The 16,909-nt window shown below is 43.6% G+C and overlaps 1 protein-coding gene and 1 long non-coding RNA gene across 2 annotated transcripts in view; one reads left to right on the top strand and one right to left on the bottom strand.

Annotated features, from left to right (window-relative positions):
- The window catches only part of LOC131266152 (dual specificity calcium/calmodulin-dependent 3',5'-cyclic nucleotide phosphodiesterase 1-like), a 115,424-nt gene that overhangs the window by 15,875 nt on the left and 82,640 nt on the right, over positions 1 to 16,909 (top strand). The gene's annotated exons all lie outside the window — the stretch shown is intronic.
- Positions 6,812 to 8,607, bottom strand: LOC131266155 (uncharacterized). Its single transcript, XR_009178362.1, has 5 exons — positions 8,524 to 8,607; positions 7,834 to 8,420; positions 7,689 to 7,762; positions 7,469 to 7,581; positions 6,812 to 6,900 (listed from the first exon to the last, which is right to left on the bottom strand). It is a non-coding gene; the product is annotated as an uncharacterized LOC131266155 (long non-coding RNA).

Here is a 16,909-nt window from a genome sequence, read left to right as displayed (position 1 = left end):
TCCGAGACGTTTAATAATTGTGCCATCAACATTGTTGCCACAACCGCAAACCGTCCGGCCAACCCCCCTCGTGTGCGTAAATCACAAGCATCGAGAAGTGATTTTCAATCTCCAAGCGAGTGGGCAACACCTTTTCCCCGCCCTCGATGGCGTGTTGATCGATCGAGATTGATTAGTGGATTATGATTATGGTGGTTTCTTTTTTCTAATTCTTAACATTTAGTGCGACATTTTCGACGTAAAGCTGTTTTAATAGGTCTTACACTTTCCTGCAAGTAACAATTATTCGTATCTCTGAACGTGGTGTGGCCTTAGTGTTGTACCATGTGCACTGCATATTTTGTTATGTTTTGTTTAGTTAACGTTGAGTGTGTGTTTTAGGCACCTCTTGTTCTCCACCATCAAACACGATGCTCGAACGCCTAGGTCTAGGTGATCTACCTGCGGCCAGTGTTGTTAGGAAACTCAAACCTTGAGGCGCAAACTCTGTCTACTAAACCTTGAAATCAAATTGCTTTTACCCTCGAGCGATGAATAAAGTACTTGAACGTAGCTAGAGCCATTATTTTGAACGTCAAACGAACCGTTGGGTTTTGAGTTCGCAATACAGTCTTGAGAAGAACTTTAAAGTGTAAAACGAAGAACAGAGGAATCTTTTAAAAAAATGATGAAAAGATGATGAGTTGGTGAAAATAAAAATTCATTTGAAAATACAACTATCCAATCAGTGGTAAATAATAGGATGTTGCAATAATAATTGTGATTTTCCTAATTAACCCACTTTTGTAGAATTATTCTTCCCTGTGAGAAGCAAAATAATTTAAGGACGTGAAAGTGACGGCGACCTTAAGCCATTCGCAAAAGTTTATCAAAATTGAATCCCCCTACCGTTCTCTCCTTGGATCACCCTGGTTTGAATGTATTCCTTCGGCATGCTGTACTGCTGGCATTGCTGACAGAACCAACAAACACGCGCCAGGAAGGGACGCCCCGAAGGCATTTTAACGATGTGCTATGTGCGCACCAAAACCGGCCCTTGCCGCAAACGGCGACTTCTTAATTATTTATTTCAACAACCAGACCGGACCGGCCGAGCGTCGTGCCAGTGCACTTGCACTCCGGTCTGGTCGGATAATTCACTGTAAAATAGTTTCCCGCGACAGTCTGCCCGGACTCGGACGGTTCAACGTGCCGAAAGAGGCTGGGCCAATATTGATCACCTCACGCCACCGGCGCTCGCGAAACAACAACAAGATAAGCAAAAAAAAATCTCACAGAAAAGCATTCAAGTCAAATAATTAGTTTCAGACCGTTCCATGCATGCCGTGGCCGCGAGCGAAACCTCTTGTACGACGACGCGTACCGAAAACTATCTCAAGGCGCGACCGTTCGATATTAGGGTTGCCCGGCGGGTTTTCGCGAAACGCAGCCAGTTAAGCAGCGGTTCTGGTTTCTCGCCGTTGACGATGCGATCTTGAAAGATTGGGTGAGGACGTGGCCACGCAGCCACGTGTGCACCCTTCGGCTGTAATAAACTTGTTAAAAATTTCACCACAAACTCGATTACTTCTCGCGACTAATTGATTCCCCGGAGAGCGCCGTTCGCCTTCGGATGGAACGTGTTTCACGAAAACAAGAAAACAAAAACGACAAGAACTACCGTCGCTTGATGAAACACGGTTGATATACTTCTCAGTTTCCTGCGTCAACTTCGGTCCTTAAACTGGGATAGGCGGAGAGGAAGCCTGCAGGGTTAAAAAGTAAAAATATATGCCAGCAAGCGGAAAAGTTTACAACACCAACTATAAAACAACAACCGGGGGCAATATTTTCCGAATGGTGCAACGAACGATGGGTGAACCATAAAAACAAACCTTTCGGTGCACCGAAGACCAGAACACAACTGCAGAAAAACTTCAAACTAGCTGTACGAGGATGCAAGGAAGCCCTTATTTAAATAAGTTTTTTCCACTTTGAGATCTGGTTTTACTTTTTGCATAAAATTGTTCTTGCCAAGAATCCTTTTATGAAAATTTTAAACTTGGAGGAAGAGGTTTTGTTCTTCTTTAGATAAATATTGTTTTCTTGATTTGTTTCTCTCTATTTTTTTATAACAAGAGATTATCCTGTCTCGATAATAAATGCATAAAATTATTATAAGGAAAAGATGCGTTCTTCAGAATATTCAGGATCACAAAGACTTCATTATGAAAACCACCACCAGGGTTTTACACCAGGCAATTAAAGTTAAGCGTGAAATGTTCAAATGATTTCTCACAAAACAAACCGTTTGATGCGGCTGGAGAAGGACGATAAACTACAGCCTAAGTGCATCAACATTTGCATAACGTTCGCCTATAAAACAGCTCCTCCTTCGTTCTGGAAAAATGACGCCACCCAATCTCGCATGCGAATTTTCATGCTTTTATTCCACCGACGAGCTCCATTCGGGCGGGAATGCAATTCTTGGAAATATTAGTAATCAACATCGGTGTGCAGCTTCTTGATATGATATCGAACTAAATGAAAAATGAAAACAACGGCGGTTGTAAAACGAGCACGAGCGTTATGAAACCCGTTTACGATTACGACACGCTGGAACAATAAACCGTGACTGATGGTTCTATTATTTCCGATGCCGCGGCGACACAGCGTTAGCAGCGGTTTTCCACCGCGTTTGAATTTAAACCGGAATGAACAATAAATGTTGTGGATAGTTGCGAGAAAAGAGTGAAAAAACGAGTGCCTTCAAGTGCGGACTAAAGCAAAGCTAACACCTCCGAACTCCCTCCGAATTTCTCCCTATTCGCCGGGCGAAAATGCATAAACGAGTAAAACAGTCCCCGGACGGCGAGGACGGCGTAATTGCCGCCGACAAACGAAACGAAGCCAACGTCACCGCCAGCACGGATGACAGCAGCGGTTGCATGAGCGCTGTCAGTGGCAGCCGGCTTCCGGCGCACAATCCCGCAACCCTCGGTGCCAGTGTTGCCAGCTGCTGCGATGCACCCCTATGCAACAACACCCGGAAGTGCATGGTGCGTCAGAAGTCGCAAAAAATCGTCCTCGCACCGTCGAGCGGAGAGGATCACGTCTATCACATTTACGGTGAGTTTGGGGTTGGAAGCGGTGGATGCTGGAACTGGCTTCTAAAAATCCTGCGATTGTTCTCGGGATCATAAAATTCATTTATAACCATGTGCACCGTGCTTCGCTGCATGCAGAACAACGGTTTTAATTCGTTTGGACCGTAAAATTCAAAGCTCCAACCTGATGTACCCTTTTCGGAGATGATAAAAATATGATTTCATTCTGGATCCGGTAAAAGAACTTCATCATTCACGTCACATCACATTGTTACCGATGTGACCTACATCCCAAAGGCAAACAAAGGCCGAAAATATGATCGATTTTATGTCACAATTTATATTTTCTAGATAAAAATTCCCACCAAAAATTTACTTTTATATCTCCGTCAAAACTAATCCGATCGTACGGCGGGCCATTGCACACGCTTCCGTTCGGCTTGTTCATATATTTGGAACCCCTTTTAAATTCCCCATCTCCAAGACCGCGTGGTGAGGGTGGAAAATTGAATAATTGCACCCGCCGTGGGGCATTATGTCATCAATAAAGTAATATTCAACATCCCGCTACCAAAATGGATGGTAAAAAAAAGTGATTTACAGGAGTGCAAAACAAAGGCAATGGACAACGTATTTTTTAACATGTTCGCTTATGTACACTTTGGGTGTTCTGTTTCGCGTTATTCCATTTTACAAAACAAATTAAATTGAGAAACGGTTTTTTCTTCTTTGCATTGTACCATTTGTACCTTTACCCTATGAAACATTATTTTTCCATTGGATGAATTTATTTTCCTCTGTTCTTGTAACGCATGCCAAATTGAATTCGCCGAGATTGAAATCAGCAACAGAACGAATACATTTCGGAATTTTTTGTTTGGTTTCGTTTTTAGTGTTGTGATGTGAACAATATTGGAAACAAGAGCAAAAAGAAAAGAAAAAATATCACCAACATAAATCAGAGTTCAAATGTACAGGTGTACAAAGCAAAGGACGTTGTGCGTTGAAATGATTTTATTTTATTAATTTTTCTTCTTTCTTCTTTCTCGTTCCAGGTAAGCCAAATCAACTAATCAGAAACATGTTTGTAGAGAGTAGTAAGTATATGGTAGATCGATAACTAGCAACTAGCTATTAATATTTCATCGGTTAACCAAGCGTTGTAGCGTGGCCATTTGAATATTGATTATTACAAAGACCAGCTATTTTTAAACCTTCGTTAAACCTTTGCTTCATATCTCCCTCTCTCTTCCTACCTTTCGCTTACTTTGGTCCTTACACCATCGAATCCCTCAACCCTTAGCATTCCGCTGTTTAAAGTATTCCTAAAAGGGCCTCAGGCCTACAACAACAACCCCGAACGAAAGCTGACATCCCTTTAATAGTTGACAAGCGACCCTTGGACGAACCTGGACAAGTCCTGGATTTGTTAAGTGAAGGGAAAAACTATTCTTACCTTCTCTGGTGGAGGGTTGAAAAGGGGATTTTTTCCAGAGGCTCTTCCCGTGGCTTTCATTTTTCCAAAACCCCAGCAAGGGTAAACTATCAAAGGGCGCATGGCGGAAAAAGAACAAACATATTAACCATCAAAGTCGGCTCGAGCTGGCGTGCGGACAGGACGGTAATATGCGGATATGGATGCTGGAACAGGATAGATATATGCATCGGAAGCATATGATTTACCGAAACGAAAAGGCACCAGAAAAGGCGCTATCAGCAGCAGCTTTGCAAGTTTTGCGCCAGAACCGGAAACAACAACCTGCTGCATTTGCTCGGTAAACCCGAACCGGATGAACCTGCCGGCATGAACTCCGGCCCGATGGGTTCCGAGCCTTCCAATGAGAGACGTTTTTTCAGTTCAGTTCATTCTGGTTTAGAGAAGATCCTTAAACGAAAGGATGTTTATAAAACGCTATGTAGGAGATATTGATTATATTGTAATCTTCTGATAAGATTGATACATTTCAGACTACTCAAGTTGATCCTATATAGAAGCATACAGCATCCGACGTCGGTCATGAACCTTTTTGCTAGTCTTTCTACATCTTCTCGGCTAAATCATTCATCTCGGGGTTCATTTGCTATGCATGAGCACCCTTCGAGCGATACGATTCTCGAGAAACGCCATGGCCTGCCACAACTCATAGCCGCGGCTTCAGGCGGATACCATGTTGCGAGGGGAATGTGGGACTCCCCGTCGACCTTGTTGTAGAGCTCGCGTATGTTTCTTCTTCGCCTCCCTCCCCCCCTCACCCCCTCGTCACCTGCGGCGATGTTGAGACGCGTCCGCCGTAACTCAAGCGCATGTTACAGTTATGTCATGTCGACGAGAGCGTTCCCCGTTTTGGGATCAACAATGCTAACAGCACCGACAGAGACATGCAAACGCGGCTACGTTGATGGGAGGGGGGCTTTCGAGGCATAAGAAAACGAAGAACCGAAACGGTGACTGGTTCGAGAGATGAAAGTAACGAGATGGGAAAAAGGAAAAGCGACAGCTTTTCAGCGTGAACGCATGCTGGGCTTAAGGGCACCTTGCGCGGTCCGAGCCCCCGGACAGGTTGCATGCCGAATCCACCCAGGAGGAGGGCAAAGTGACGTGTGAACTGTCGGGCACAGTAACTGTACGTTCACAAGTCAATTGATTAATCAAATGTATTTCCCCTTTTGGGCGACAGCCGCTTCTTGTCGAAAGCAAATAAAAGTCCGTAAACGTGCTGCTGGCTCGCCGATCCAGAAAACCCATTGCCATTGATATCGATATGCAAATAAATACACGACACAACCGCTCCAAACGGTGAAGGGGCCAATAACCGGGATATGATTTGACCGAAACTGGTTATTTCCGGCCCCAATTTCCGGGCCCTCTCCCCTCTGACGTCAACGTCGGCTCCGAAACCTTCGCGAGGCGCCTTCGAATGGTCGCTAAATTCGCCACATTTTTATTACTTTTCACAGTTCCTATGCATCGGTGTAAATTAACTCATGCCCCGAGGTGCGAGACAGATCAATTGTGTTATTTATGGACTATTTATTAGTCGTGTTCACGAATTTACTACGTCATTCATGGCACGAAAGGTTTGACGCCTCGGAAACATCTGTTTTATAGTAAACAGACAACTCTGACGGTGTCTCCTAAATCTAGTTATTGAAGCTTACTAACTTCTAATAAATAGGTTAAAATATATGACTGAGGGTTGACGAAAGATATAACAAACCTTTCTCCAACTTCAATCAAGAGTATCTTCGCCTGTTAACAACCTGTTGATTAACCGCGCGTATCCAGTTTCTATGGAAGCAGTTGTTGTGCTCCATATTCTGCTCCCATTTGGTCTTCGATGGTGTTTAAACTAGTTCCATCTCTGACTTGGTTGACACAACACCAAACTGACAGCATTCGCCCGGAACTTACAGCATCCACGGGAAGGATAAGCAAACGGGGAATGCGATAACCTTTGGGAAAGCTCCACACTGGAAGCTGACCGGTCCCAACTACCCATTTGAATGCTATAAACTCGAGTTGAGCGGGTTATAGCCGGCTATCTGCAAATAATAGCCGACAGCGACAACTCCCCGCGATAGCAGCGTCTTCGCGGGCTATTTCAGTGGTGAGCGCGCGAGCACCCCAGGGCCTTGAGTTACTTTTCCCCGCGGTGTATTTGTTTCTTTCACTCCGACGCTTGGCTGTGACGTCACAGCCCGTGCGCCGAATAAATACGTTGAACGAAAATAATTTCAGTTTATTTTTCTTTTTATTTACCATTTTCTTCGCTGGTAGTTCTCAATGTTTACAACGTGGGATGAAATAATAAATCTGAAATGAAATATAAGAAAAAAAACATAAATAAATAACTATTCCCGTGAAAAGCATTAACGAGTTAATATTTTTGGTTGATGATATCAACATAGCAGATTTGATACTAAATGTTTGGGATATTAACTAAACACGGTTATTAAATTACATTTTTTTAGCAACATACATTGTTATTCATACCCAAATTTAATGTAATGATGTAAATCTTTTGATTCTAAATGTTTACGATATCAACTAAAGACGATTGATTCTAATTAATTATGATATTAACTAAACACGGTTATTAAATTACATATTGCTTAGCAATATACATTGTAAATGATATCAATTTTTTACAAAATGATAATAAATCTTTGAGATATGATAGGTATGCATTAAACAATATGCAGATTACAACAAATGAATGAATACCAATAGCAAATGTTTGGCCACGAAACTAAAGAAGACTGTTCTTTTTAATGGTATGCTATGGAATACCATATCTCGCCAAATATTCCGTTCCGTGTTATCAAGATTGTAAGTCCTAACATAATAAAATATGAGCTTACTAATTTATTGCTTGTCGTACCTTCTATGATGATGATCCGTATCACTAGAAATTTAGTTGAGGAAGCTAAGATCTTCTTCTTCCTTGTCGAAACACGCATCTAAGGGGTGCTGGTCTTATGTACGGCAAATGATCTACAACGTATCAAAAATATTATTAATTACAACCCAAAAAATGCTATGAACTACTTCACTACATGTGTGTAGCTGCTGTTTAATTTATCTTTAAATAGATAGCTTACCTGTATAGTTTGCAACGGTAATACGTTGCTTGTAATTTCTTCTAATTATCTCGAATACAAAAAAGCACTTGCTGCTGAAAGAGAAGAAAAAATATAATATCTATAAATATATGTTCATTACCAATTATTTTCATCCGATATTCACCTTCATCAACACAGAAGCATATTCTTTTCACATTAGCGCAATATCCGATACCTAGATGCAAATAATCGTGGATGCTACCCTGGTGGCTTTTTCCGTGATGTGCTTGACGTGCGTGTATTGCTCAAAATCGTGCTACGGAGAATCTGGAGGAACGGGCGGATTTACTTCTACCTAAAGCAGGTATCTACAGGCCACGGATTCTTCCGCGGATATCTCTCTGCAATTGCCGAAGTTTCGATGAGGTACACAGCCGATTGCTGTTCGGGCACATGCTGATTTTCGCCTAGGTGAATACTGCGGAAATGCACATGCTCCATAGCAGCGACTTTTTGAATCTATGACCTATAGATAATTCGACACGTCGCTCGGCTCTGATCCCCTGATTGCACGCGTCGGCGCCTACTGCAAGGACAGCCTGAAACCGAACCTATCCAAACACACTTGTTTGTACCTTTTCTAAAGGATTTCGACTGTCTTCTATGTCATTCGCCTTTGATTTTGGGGCTCTGAACACGCAACGCCTGATTTTTAGCACATTCTGAAACTGAAGTGTGATCGGAAAGCACCACTGAAAGAAGCAAGTGTAGCTGAAAGAACAGAAAACATTGAATTAGTCACACGGTGTCAACTGACTATTTCGAGACAATCATTTTTCCTGCAAATCTCAGCTGATTGCACAGCAAATCCTACCGCGCAAGCAAAACATTCACGCTTTATCTGTATTGTGAAGTTGAAGCCGCTGGTATCAATTTGTGCACGAAACTATACTATCCGCTACCCGTGCTGCTGAAATGACGTAATTCAGTTATGTAAACACATTGGGAACTATTTCATGACAAACACTTCATACTTTACCTGATATGAACTGATGATTCCATAAATAGTTTCGAAAACGTGTAGAACTATCTGGACGAATCAATTGTTTACGCCCTTGATGTCGTTAATATTCTGTCAAGAAACAGGGCACTGCTTTTGGTGCTGTAAAAACAGAACATTGATTAAACGTTAATTAACATTCTGGAAAACAACACACTTGCATGATCGGTTTGATTGCTTCGGCATTACTTCACCTTATTTTCAATGCCGGTCCTACAGCAATGCATTCGATAATCGAAAAATACAAGCCCTTTCTCTTTTCAACCAGTTTAATCCTGAAGTATATCCGTGAACACTTGATGTAACCACCAATTCGACAAAAGTTTGCTCTGATGATGGTGAATAGTAATGTTAGAAATGTTATGATTATAAACTATTTCTAATGCCGAAACACTTTCACTTCACTGCTTACCTGATTGTTTACGTTTTCACTGTACAGGATCCATCGCCCTCCGGTGGTTAAAATACGACGCGAACTGGTCAGAATCGTATGTTAAATGGTTGAATGTTGATTGATGCAGCGAAATATTAACCTATAACAGCTGAAATGTAGAAATAAAATGTAATTATCAGCGAAAAACTTTAGCGAACTTACCGTGCTGCTTTGTTTACTTCGATGTGTCAAAATAACTCTGCGTGTGAGATGCGCCGTACGAACGGGAAAAAACATCCACACGCACATCGTCGCGCTCATTCGATCGCACAAAAAGGACGCTCCTTTGCTATCGCGGCATCTGCGGCGGGCTATGTTCGAGAGCGGGATCGAAAAATTTGGCTAAGTCCGCGAGCGACGGGTCTCCGCCACTATCGCGGCATCTGCGGACGGCAATCATCGAGTGTGGCATCGTAAAAATCGGCTAAGTCCGAGAGAGCTGGTTTTTTTTGTATGGAGTTTTCTCCGGCCTGCTCAATTTTCAAATGGAACTCAATTCCGGGCTGGTTGGGGTGTATCAAAACATTCCAGCCAGCGTTTAGAATGAATCCGGGAGCAGCTGCCGGCGCATTCGCAAACGAAGTGCCGAGTCCGTCGTGTTCATTTCACGGTTGGCTCCAAGCTTGCGATTCCTTTCGGGGAAAAGAGATGTCGAATGGTGGAGCAAGCGCCACATGGTGGGCGAGCGCACGAATTCACCCTTCACGCCGTTCATCAGCTGGATGCGTGAGCTCCCCCTCAGTGAACCGAGAGCGTGGTTTTGGGGGCCGGCCCGTGACCAACACCCAAAGGCGAATGAACGGCCGTAGCGCCGCGTGTCGAGCGACGGGATCCCCGACGCTGGCATCGACTGGCGTCCGATAATGCTGCGAAACAGTTCGCTCCAAGAGGGCATCGAGTTCGCGTGCGGCAAGCATAATCGGTACCGATTTTTTTTTCTCGGGCGCTTTTTCGGTCCGGGTGCGGGCTTTTCGGGCGAAAATAAAAACGTCTCGTTCGGTGCATACACGTGTTCCATATGCGTGAGTACGGTTTTATTCTTGGCGGAAAGAAGCTATATGCCCTGTAATAAAGTGATAAACACCTTCACAACCCGTGTGAAGTGTGCCGTCTTATCACTGAACTTTGGCAAGGAAACAAGAGCATGCTTTTGGTGCCTAGAAAAGACCAACTGAAAAACAAACAGTTACCGCTCGTCTGTATCCATTAAGGAGGACATTGATTTTCGCGCGCGCGTTCCACTCGTCGAACCGGGTTTTCGTGATTTCGCGGTGCTTTAATCGATCGATTACAAGCTGAAGAAATAAAAAAAAATACAATCTCCAAAGAGACCCACAAAAAAGCTCGATAAAAAATTTCCTGTGCGATCGCATTAATCAGGATGCAAAGCTGCAAAACAAAAGCAAAACACGAACTAAGTTGAAAACAATTTGGCCACATCGAAGCCCCAAAAACGAAGGGCCGGAAACATAAATTCGAGCAAGCGGGCAACGAATCATCCATTTTCGGTCGACCGGTTTGATGGAGATAAAAATTTGCCATCATTTTCACTTTTCCAATCCCTCCGGTTTCGTCCGGGCACCGTTGGCGCGCGACGCAGCGAGTGAGTGAAACGGGCCAGAATCGCGTTCCCTACAATTTCGGTTCGCAAATATCAATGCTACAGCCAGTTGTTGTGAATTGTGGTGTGGTTCAGAAATTAAAAGCATCCCGATCGTGCATCGATTGAGCCATTGGCCAGCCAAGTGCCTGGAAGTGCGCGCAGTGAAAGCGATCCCGTGTGTTTCGTGCGTCAGTAAAAGTATATCGGGGCTTGAAAAAATAAATAGCCATTTTCGTGCAATGTAATCCATATGGTTACGCGAGGCGTGAAGGTGTGTTTCCGAAGCGGGTTGAGAAGGAAAGCAAAAGAATCTTTGCTTGCGTCCTGTGGCTCCCGGGTTGCAAAAGAAAACCCTCCCCACCCTACTTTTTCCAGCCGATCGCTAAACAACACGAGATCAGTGGATATGGCATGAGAAACGGTTTGTTTAATTAGGTACGAATTGCAGCGAGTCCAAACATTTCAGCGTTGCTTCGAAGGTGAAGGCGTAAAAAATATTATCACAGAATTTTCGGGACCGCTGCAGCTTGTATTCCATCCAAACAAATAGTCCATTTCCTGCGATATAATCCAACTGCCTTTTTACTTTAACGCCGTCATCCAGCAATTCCTTGTATCTAGAAAGGCAAGGCTGCGTGTATTTCCGAATTTTCCCCCAACCTGCCTTCATATCTTTGATTTGCATGCGAAAATAATCAAAACATCTCCAAAATCCACCTGCATGGATTTTGCTATGCTGGCAGAAGGAAACGCGGGAGGGAACACTTATGAAATAAACAAATTGGTAAACAAATTAGTGGCAGTAAGGCGTCCGCCAATAAATAAACCAATCGCATCCGGTCCAAATTTCTGGAGAAGGGACTTTTTGCAAAAATGTGTGCTCCTTCCTTGTTGCATTGGAAAGGAAAAGAAAAATCTTCCCTAGTACAAACATGTTTCACTCACGTTGAAAATTGAAAGAATAAAGTTTCAAACGTATTTTTATTCTCATATGATTCGTGGAACCCTATTCTTGTAACAAACGCTGGGAAAACATATCATAAACTTCACATCACTGACTCAAAAACAAACCAAGAAAAGTGAATAAACCCACCAGATTAGCTTGTCTCCGTTCTTCATCTTCCGTGACATGATGAAAGCCGAAACAGAAGCGAACACACTCAATCAAACTAAAACTCACCTCCGGAACCAAACCGCGGTGTCGATGAGCGAAGCAAATGGGCAGCATTAAATCATAATTTTACCGTACCGACAGCATGGCGAACGAAAACAGACACACGGTGCCTCGGAGGGGGGCCTCGAACGTTGGCTTTCGGGGCTGTCAAAAACCGACTGACAAGTTATTGCTGGGAGTCAAACCGACAGCCATTGTTTTGCTGTTTTGCGGCCCATTCGCACCCGACTCGGTAAAGGAAAGGATTTTTCCTCTTTTTTGGCTGCCTCGCTCACGTAAGTGGCTAATCGGCTCAGAGGTGGAGCCCATGGCAAGATAAATCGCCCTTTCGACACTCGATATTGATGGGGAAAAAAGGCGTGAGGTGTGTTGGGATAACCGTGTGGCGAGCTGTCCGTTGCAGATCAATCCGGTTAGCGAAGCTTCCCGGGATTGTCAATCCATTCGTTATGCCGACTCGGGTCGATTGTTGAATCCATCTGTTGCGACCCTATTAGAGAGACGACTTCAAATAAGGAGACATCCAAATTGAGTTTCCTTAACCGATTTTCAAAGCTCATCAACTTAGATTAGTCAGTGTCTGAGTCAATGTTGGTCTTTCGATTACAAAACTTAAAGGCATTTACTCAGTCGTCTATCCAAATCACTTAATTATAATTTGCTACACCAAGCTATTATCTTCCGATTTCACCTCTGGGCAATCCTATCGAACTGCTCATCGAATTTCAAGTAACCGGGAAACTTGGATAAATATCCCGAAGCTATTAACTTCCCTATCAGTAACAGCAAACTTAATCAATTCCGAGCCTGACATAATTATGATTGGAAGTGCTAGTCAAATCCTGGGAAAACATTTACATTAATTTGTAATCCATCTCCGGGATTTCGGAGAAGGTTTAATGGATCGGAAAGTGTGCACCAGCGGAGAACATAAGTTCGTGCTAATTCGCTTGACGCATAAATTATCTTCAACTCTACCTGCCTTCCCGGGGTGGTAGATTCGCATACAGGTTGGTGCCAGCTGCCATCGCTTCCCACAGGGGTAAGGATTTTCACGTAGGATTGAGGGCAACCGATCTCCACAGGATCGACCCATCTCGAAGAAGAAAGAAAAGAAATAGTTTTCCTTAAATCATGCTCCTGGCCCGATGGCCACAAGGGTTGCAGGAGGATGCGGGAGCCGACCGAAAGTCTACCACCGGCATTCGGAAAAGCTTGCTGGACTTCGGAAAAGCTTGCGAGTAGGAAAAACAGGAAGGATAACAACCACAGAAACGCATTAAATCGTTTGCGGTTTGCTTCCTTATTTTCAATTTCAATTTCCCAGACTCTGACATTGGAAAGCCGCTCGAAGATGGTGAAATGATTTTCCTATTGGAATGAAACGGTTAAGGAAAGGATATCCTGAATGCATGCAAGCATCCCATGTCGGTAAAAATATATTCAAAAGTGATCAAAATTGAGCTTTAGACCATACCATTATCAAGTTACATTTAATTGGTTTTATTTGTTTGCTAAGTTGAAAGTTTCTTTTTGAAACAGTTTTTTTTCACAACCATGTCAGGATGGAAAATGAAACTCTGCCCTTTTTCGGGAAACTGACCCGATTTACTGCCCCATTTTTTCCCCCCGTGTGCTGTTCGTTAATTAATGAGCCGAAAAATTCTTTGCCTCCCAATTTTCGCAATCAATATCACTCAAAACGCTCGTGAACACGCGAAGAATGCAACGGGTCCGCGCGCACAATCGCATCTCGATAATAATTCCTTCAAGGTCCCTCGCTAATGAGCACTGACCAACGTCACCGAAAAGAAGCGAACACAAAAACGGGGATGACGGGGTGAGAGCGAAGTAGCGAGTTGATAATTGGATAGAGCGAAACAGATGCTGGTTGAATCATTCATTCGCCGGCCGTAGATTGTTTTTATTCACGATCAAGTTCACATCACATGGTTCGCCAATTAAATTACGGCGAGAAGCATCATCTCGAGCGGGCCGATTTCGACGGTAGCTCCTTCGGATATCACGCGACATCGCGGCATCGTGACGAGCGAGAATCGTGCTCTCGAGCCGGCCCTTCGCCAGCCAAAAGCCGACCGGGCAGAAGATAGTGACAGGAGCCCATTAATCAAGCCGCCTCCTTTGGCCCGCCTCGAAAGGGTGGTGGCCGAAGAAAATGGTGACCTCGCCGAGGGGAATGCTTTGTCACGGCCCTTTCGGACGGAGGTGGGTGCTGGGGTTTACCTAATTATGATTTCGATATCGTCTTCAGCGGTCAAACGATAGACAAAGAATCACGGGCAGGGAATCAAAAATAGTCTTGCCCGTTGCCCCGAAATGGGTAACGTTGTCCGACCAACGGGTTTTGCTACAAACTATCCGGCAAAGAGGTAAGCTGTAAAAGAAAACAGAAAATGTAAATCACCACAGTGTAACACCTCGCACAAAAACGTTTCCCCCTCAATGGTCATCGGATGGCGCACAAGAAAGAGAGATAAAAAAACCCCCCAGCGTCGGACCAAAGATGCCGGGGGGAGAAAGGGAAGGGGCAAGGACCGCAGGGGTATGTAAACAAGTCGTAAAATTAGACTACACAAACCGAACGCCCAGGAAGGAACCCCATGCCACCGATGACCGTGAATGAGGTCGCGCGGTTCGGTGTTGGTGGTGGTGGTTTGGTGCTTCGGTGGACCAGTCTTTGCTTCATTTTTCGTTTTCAATCTCTCGGTCAAAAATTCTAATGGTTCGAAAATTAACAACTCTGTATGGATTAAATATATTCTTAACACATTAGTTCTTTAACCTTAATTGCACTCAAGGATTTCGTCTCGAAAACCCGCAAAGAAAATATATATACACACAACTATTAGAACCAACTTGAGCATGCTAATTGGGAGATTCTAGTTTTTTCCACATTCTTTCCCGCAACGCAACTAAGTAATTTCTCAAATGTGTTTCAAGGTGAAAAGTGAAAATCTAAACCAATGACCTCGTAATGGCACTCCTTTCGCGGAAGCTAAAATTAGCGGTCGCTTATATTTCTATTATTTTTTCTCAACCACACTAAACTGACTAACAGCAAACACTTCAACCACCTCGACAACTCCATGTCGTTAGCGTCTTTCCCGTTGATCGCGTTCCCTCGCCGGCCACGCGTAAGATAAGCGTCCACCAAACATCTTCCGACTTCCGATAGAGTGGCTCGGGCAGGTGAGGGCCAGAACCCACAAACACAATTTACCACTTCCACCGGCCGAAAATAATCTAACTTCCCGCCCCGAAAGGTCACGCACTGTGGCGCTTCGGACGGTTTCCTGTATGTTTGCAAACACGACTGAGCGAGTGGAAAGGAATGGGTGCTTTAAAAGTCTTCTATCTTTTTCTCCCTGATTAATGTTTTTAAGAAGTTTTGTCCACCAAACTTCTACCAAATAAGTCGTTAACATTTTATATCGCATTTTTGTGACGTTGGGTTTTCTTATTCATTGTTTTAGATCAAGCTTGCCATGGAATTCAGGAAAACATCAATAAGAAATATTATTGATGTTTATAGTACAGTTGGAAGCTTTTCTATTATTTTCTTTAATGATGAACTATTTGTTAAGCCGTTTTTATAATCGAGAACCGTACGAGTTCTGATATTTTTCCGTGAAAAAAGATTCACGTATTTTGTATTTTTGTGGCGTTGAGGTTTCTTACTCATTTTTTTTAGATTAAGCTTGCCATGAAATTCAGGAAAGCATCAATAAGAAATATTATTGATGTTTATAGTACAGTTGGAAGCTTTTTTATTATTTTCTTTGTCATTTATTGAGCCGTTTCTATAATCGAGAACCATACGAGTGAAAAAAGATTTACGTACGATAATCTTTTCGTACAACCTTATTATCCGATTTCCAAAAAAACCAACAAACTTTGAAACTTTTCATCGCCACACACGGAGAAGGGTTGTGTTACCCATCAAAGTAATTGACACAATTATCCCCGGCACATATACACAAAAGAAAAGCGTACATTGAAAGGATTTAACTGATGACAGTATCGATACCGGTTACACACGAAACCCCATCAGCCCGTGATGGAGACGGTTCGGAAAATGGGAAAGCGGTAAAAAATATACTCACATCGAAACCCTTGCAAGCAAACGACAAAAAGCGGGCCACCAAACCAAAGGGGAGTTCCATTTCGTATCCTTCATCCGCCCGATGCTCCCAGCGCTCCCAAAAGGATCAATCAAATCAATTTTAATCGTGTGTCCCATCGGTCGATTCTATTTGATATCCGGTGCGTTTTTTTTCTCTCTTCACCGGTGGCACCGTTTTCCTCTTCTTCGATCAACTTGGCGGCCATGTGTGCGTGACGGCTTACTCCGTTCCGGTTGATCCCGCCGCCGTAAACGAGAATCCTTTTCACACCATCGGTTTGAAACATTTCGCCAACTTTACCGCTGGATACTTTTCGCAAGATTTAATATTCGATAGTGGGAAGCTCTCTGGATTGGGCGGAAAATTATTGATATTCAGCAATCCCAAACCGATCGTGAAAGTGTCAAAAGATCATCACACACTACCGCCGACGGGGAAGGAACCCCTAACGAGGCCTCAAGTCCCCAAACCGAGAAGGATGTTGAAGAAATTTAAATTTTATCATCACGCACCACTTCCGGCGTGTCGCACGTGCGTTCGTCCAAAAGAGACACTTTTTCTATTTATTTATTCCTTCTATTTTATTCACTCTAACCTGACTCTGCAATGCGTCGAGCTTGGCTCAACAATGTGTGAACAAGTGGCGACACACAGTGTGGCGTTCACTGGAGCGCTGTGTCGTATTCCGGTGTCGCACCCACACTGAACCCCATCCATCATCGATGTCCTTGAAACTGAGCCTTCTTCCAGCCAAGTTGGCCGCAAGGAATGCAAAACCGGAGAGCGAGGTGAATCTGATGAAGCTGTCGCGCAGATGTCCTTCAAAAGTTGGAATAGCAAATCTC

This window comes from Anopheles coustani, chromosome 2 (assembly GCF_943734705.1).
Source record: "Anopheles coustani chromosome 2, idAnoCousDA_361_x.2, whole genome shotgun sequence".
NCBI lineage: Eukaryota > Metazoa > Arthropoda > Insecta > Diptera > Culicidae > Anopheles > Anopheles coustani.
Note: the sequence above shows the minus strand (reverse complement) of the source record. Positions and strands in the feature narration are given on the sequence as shown.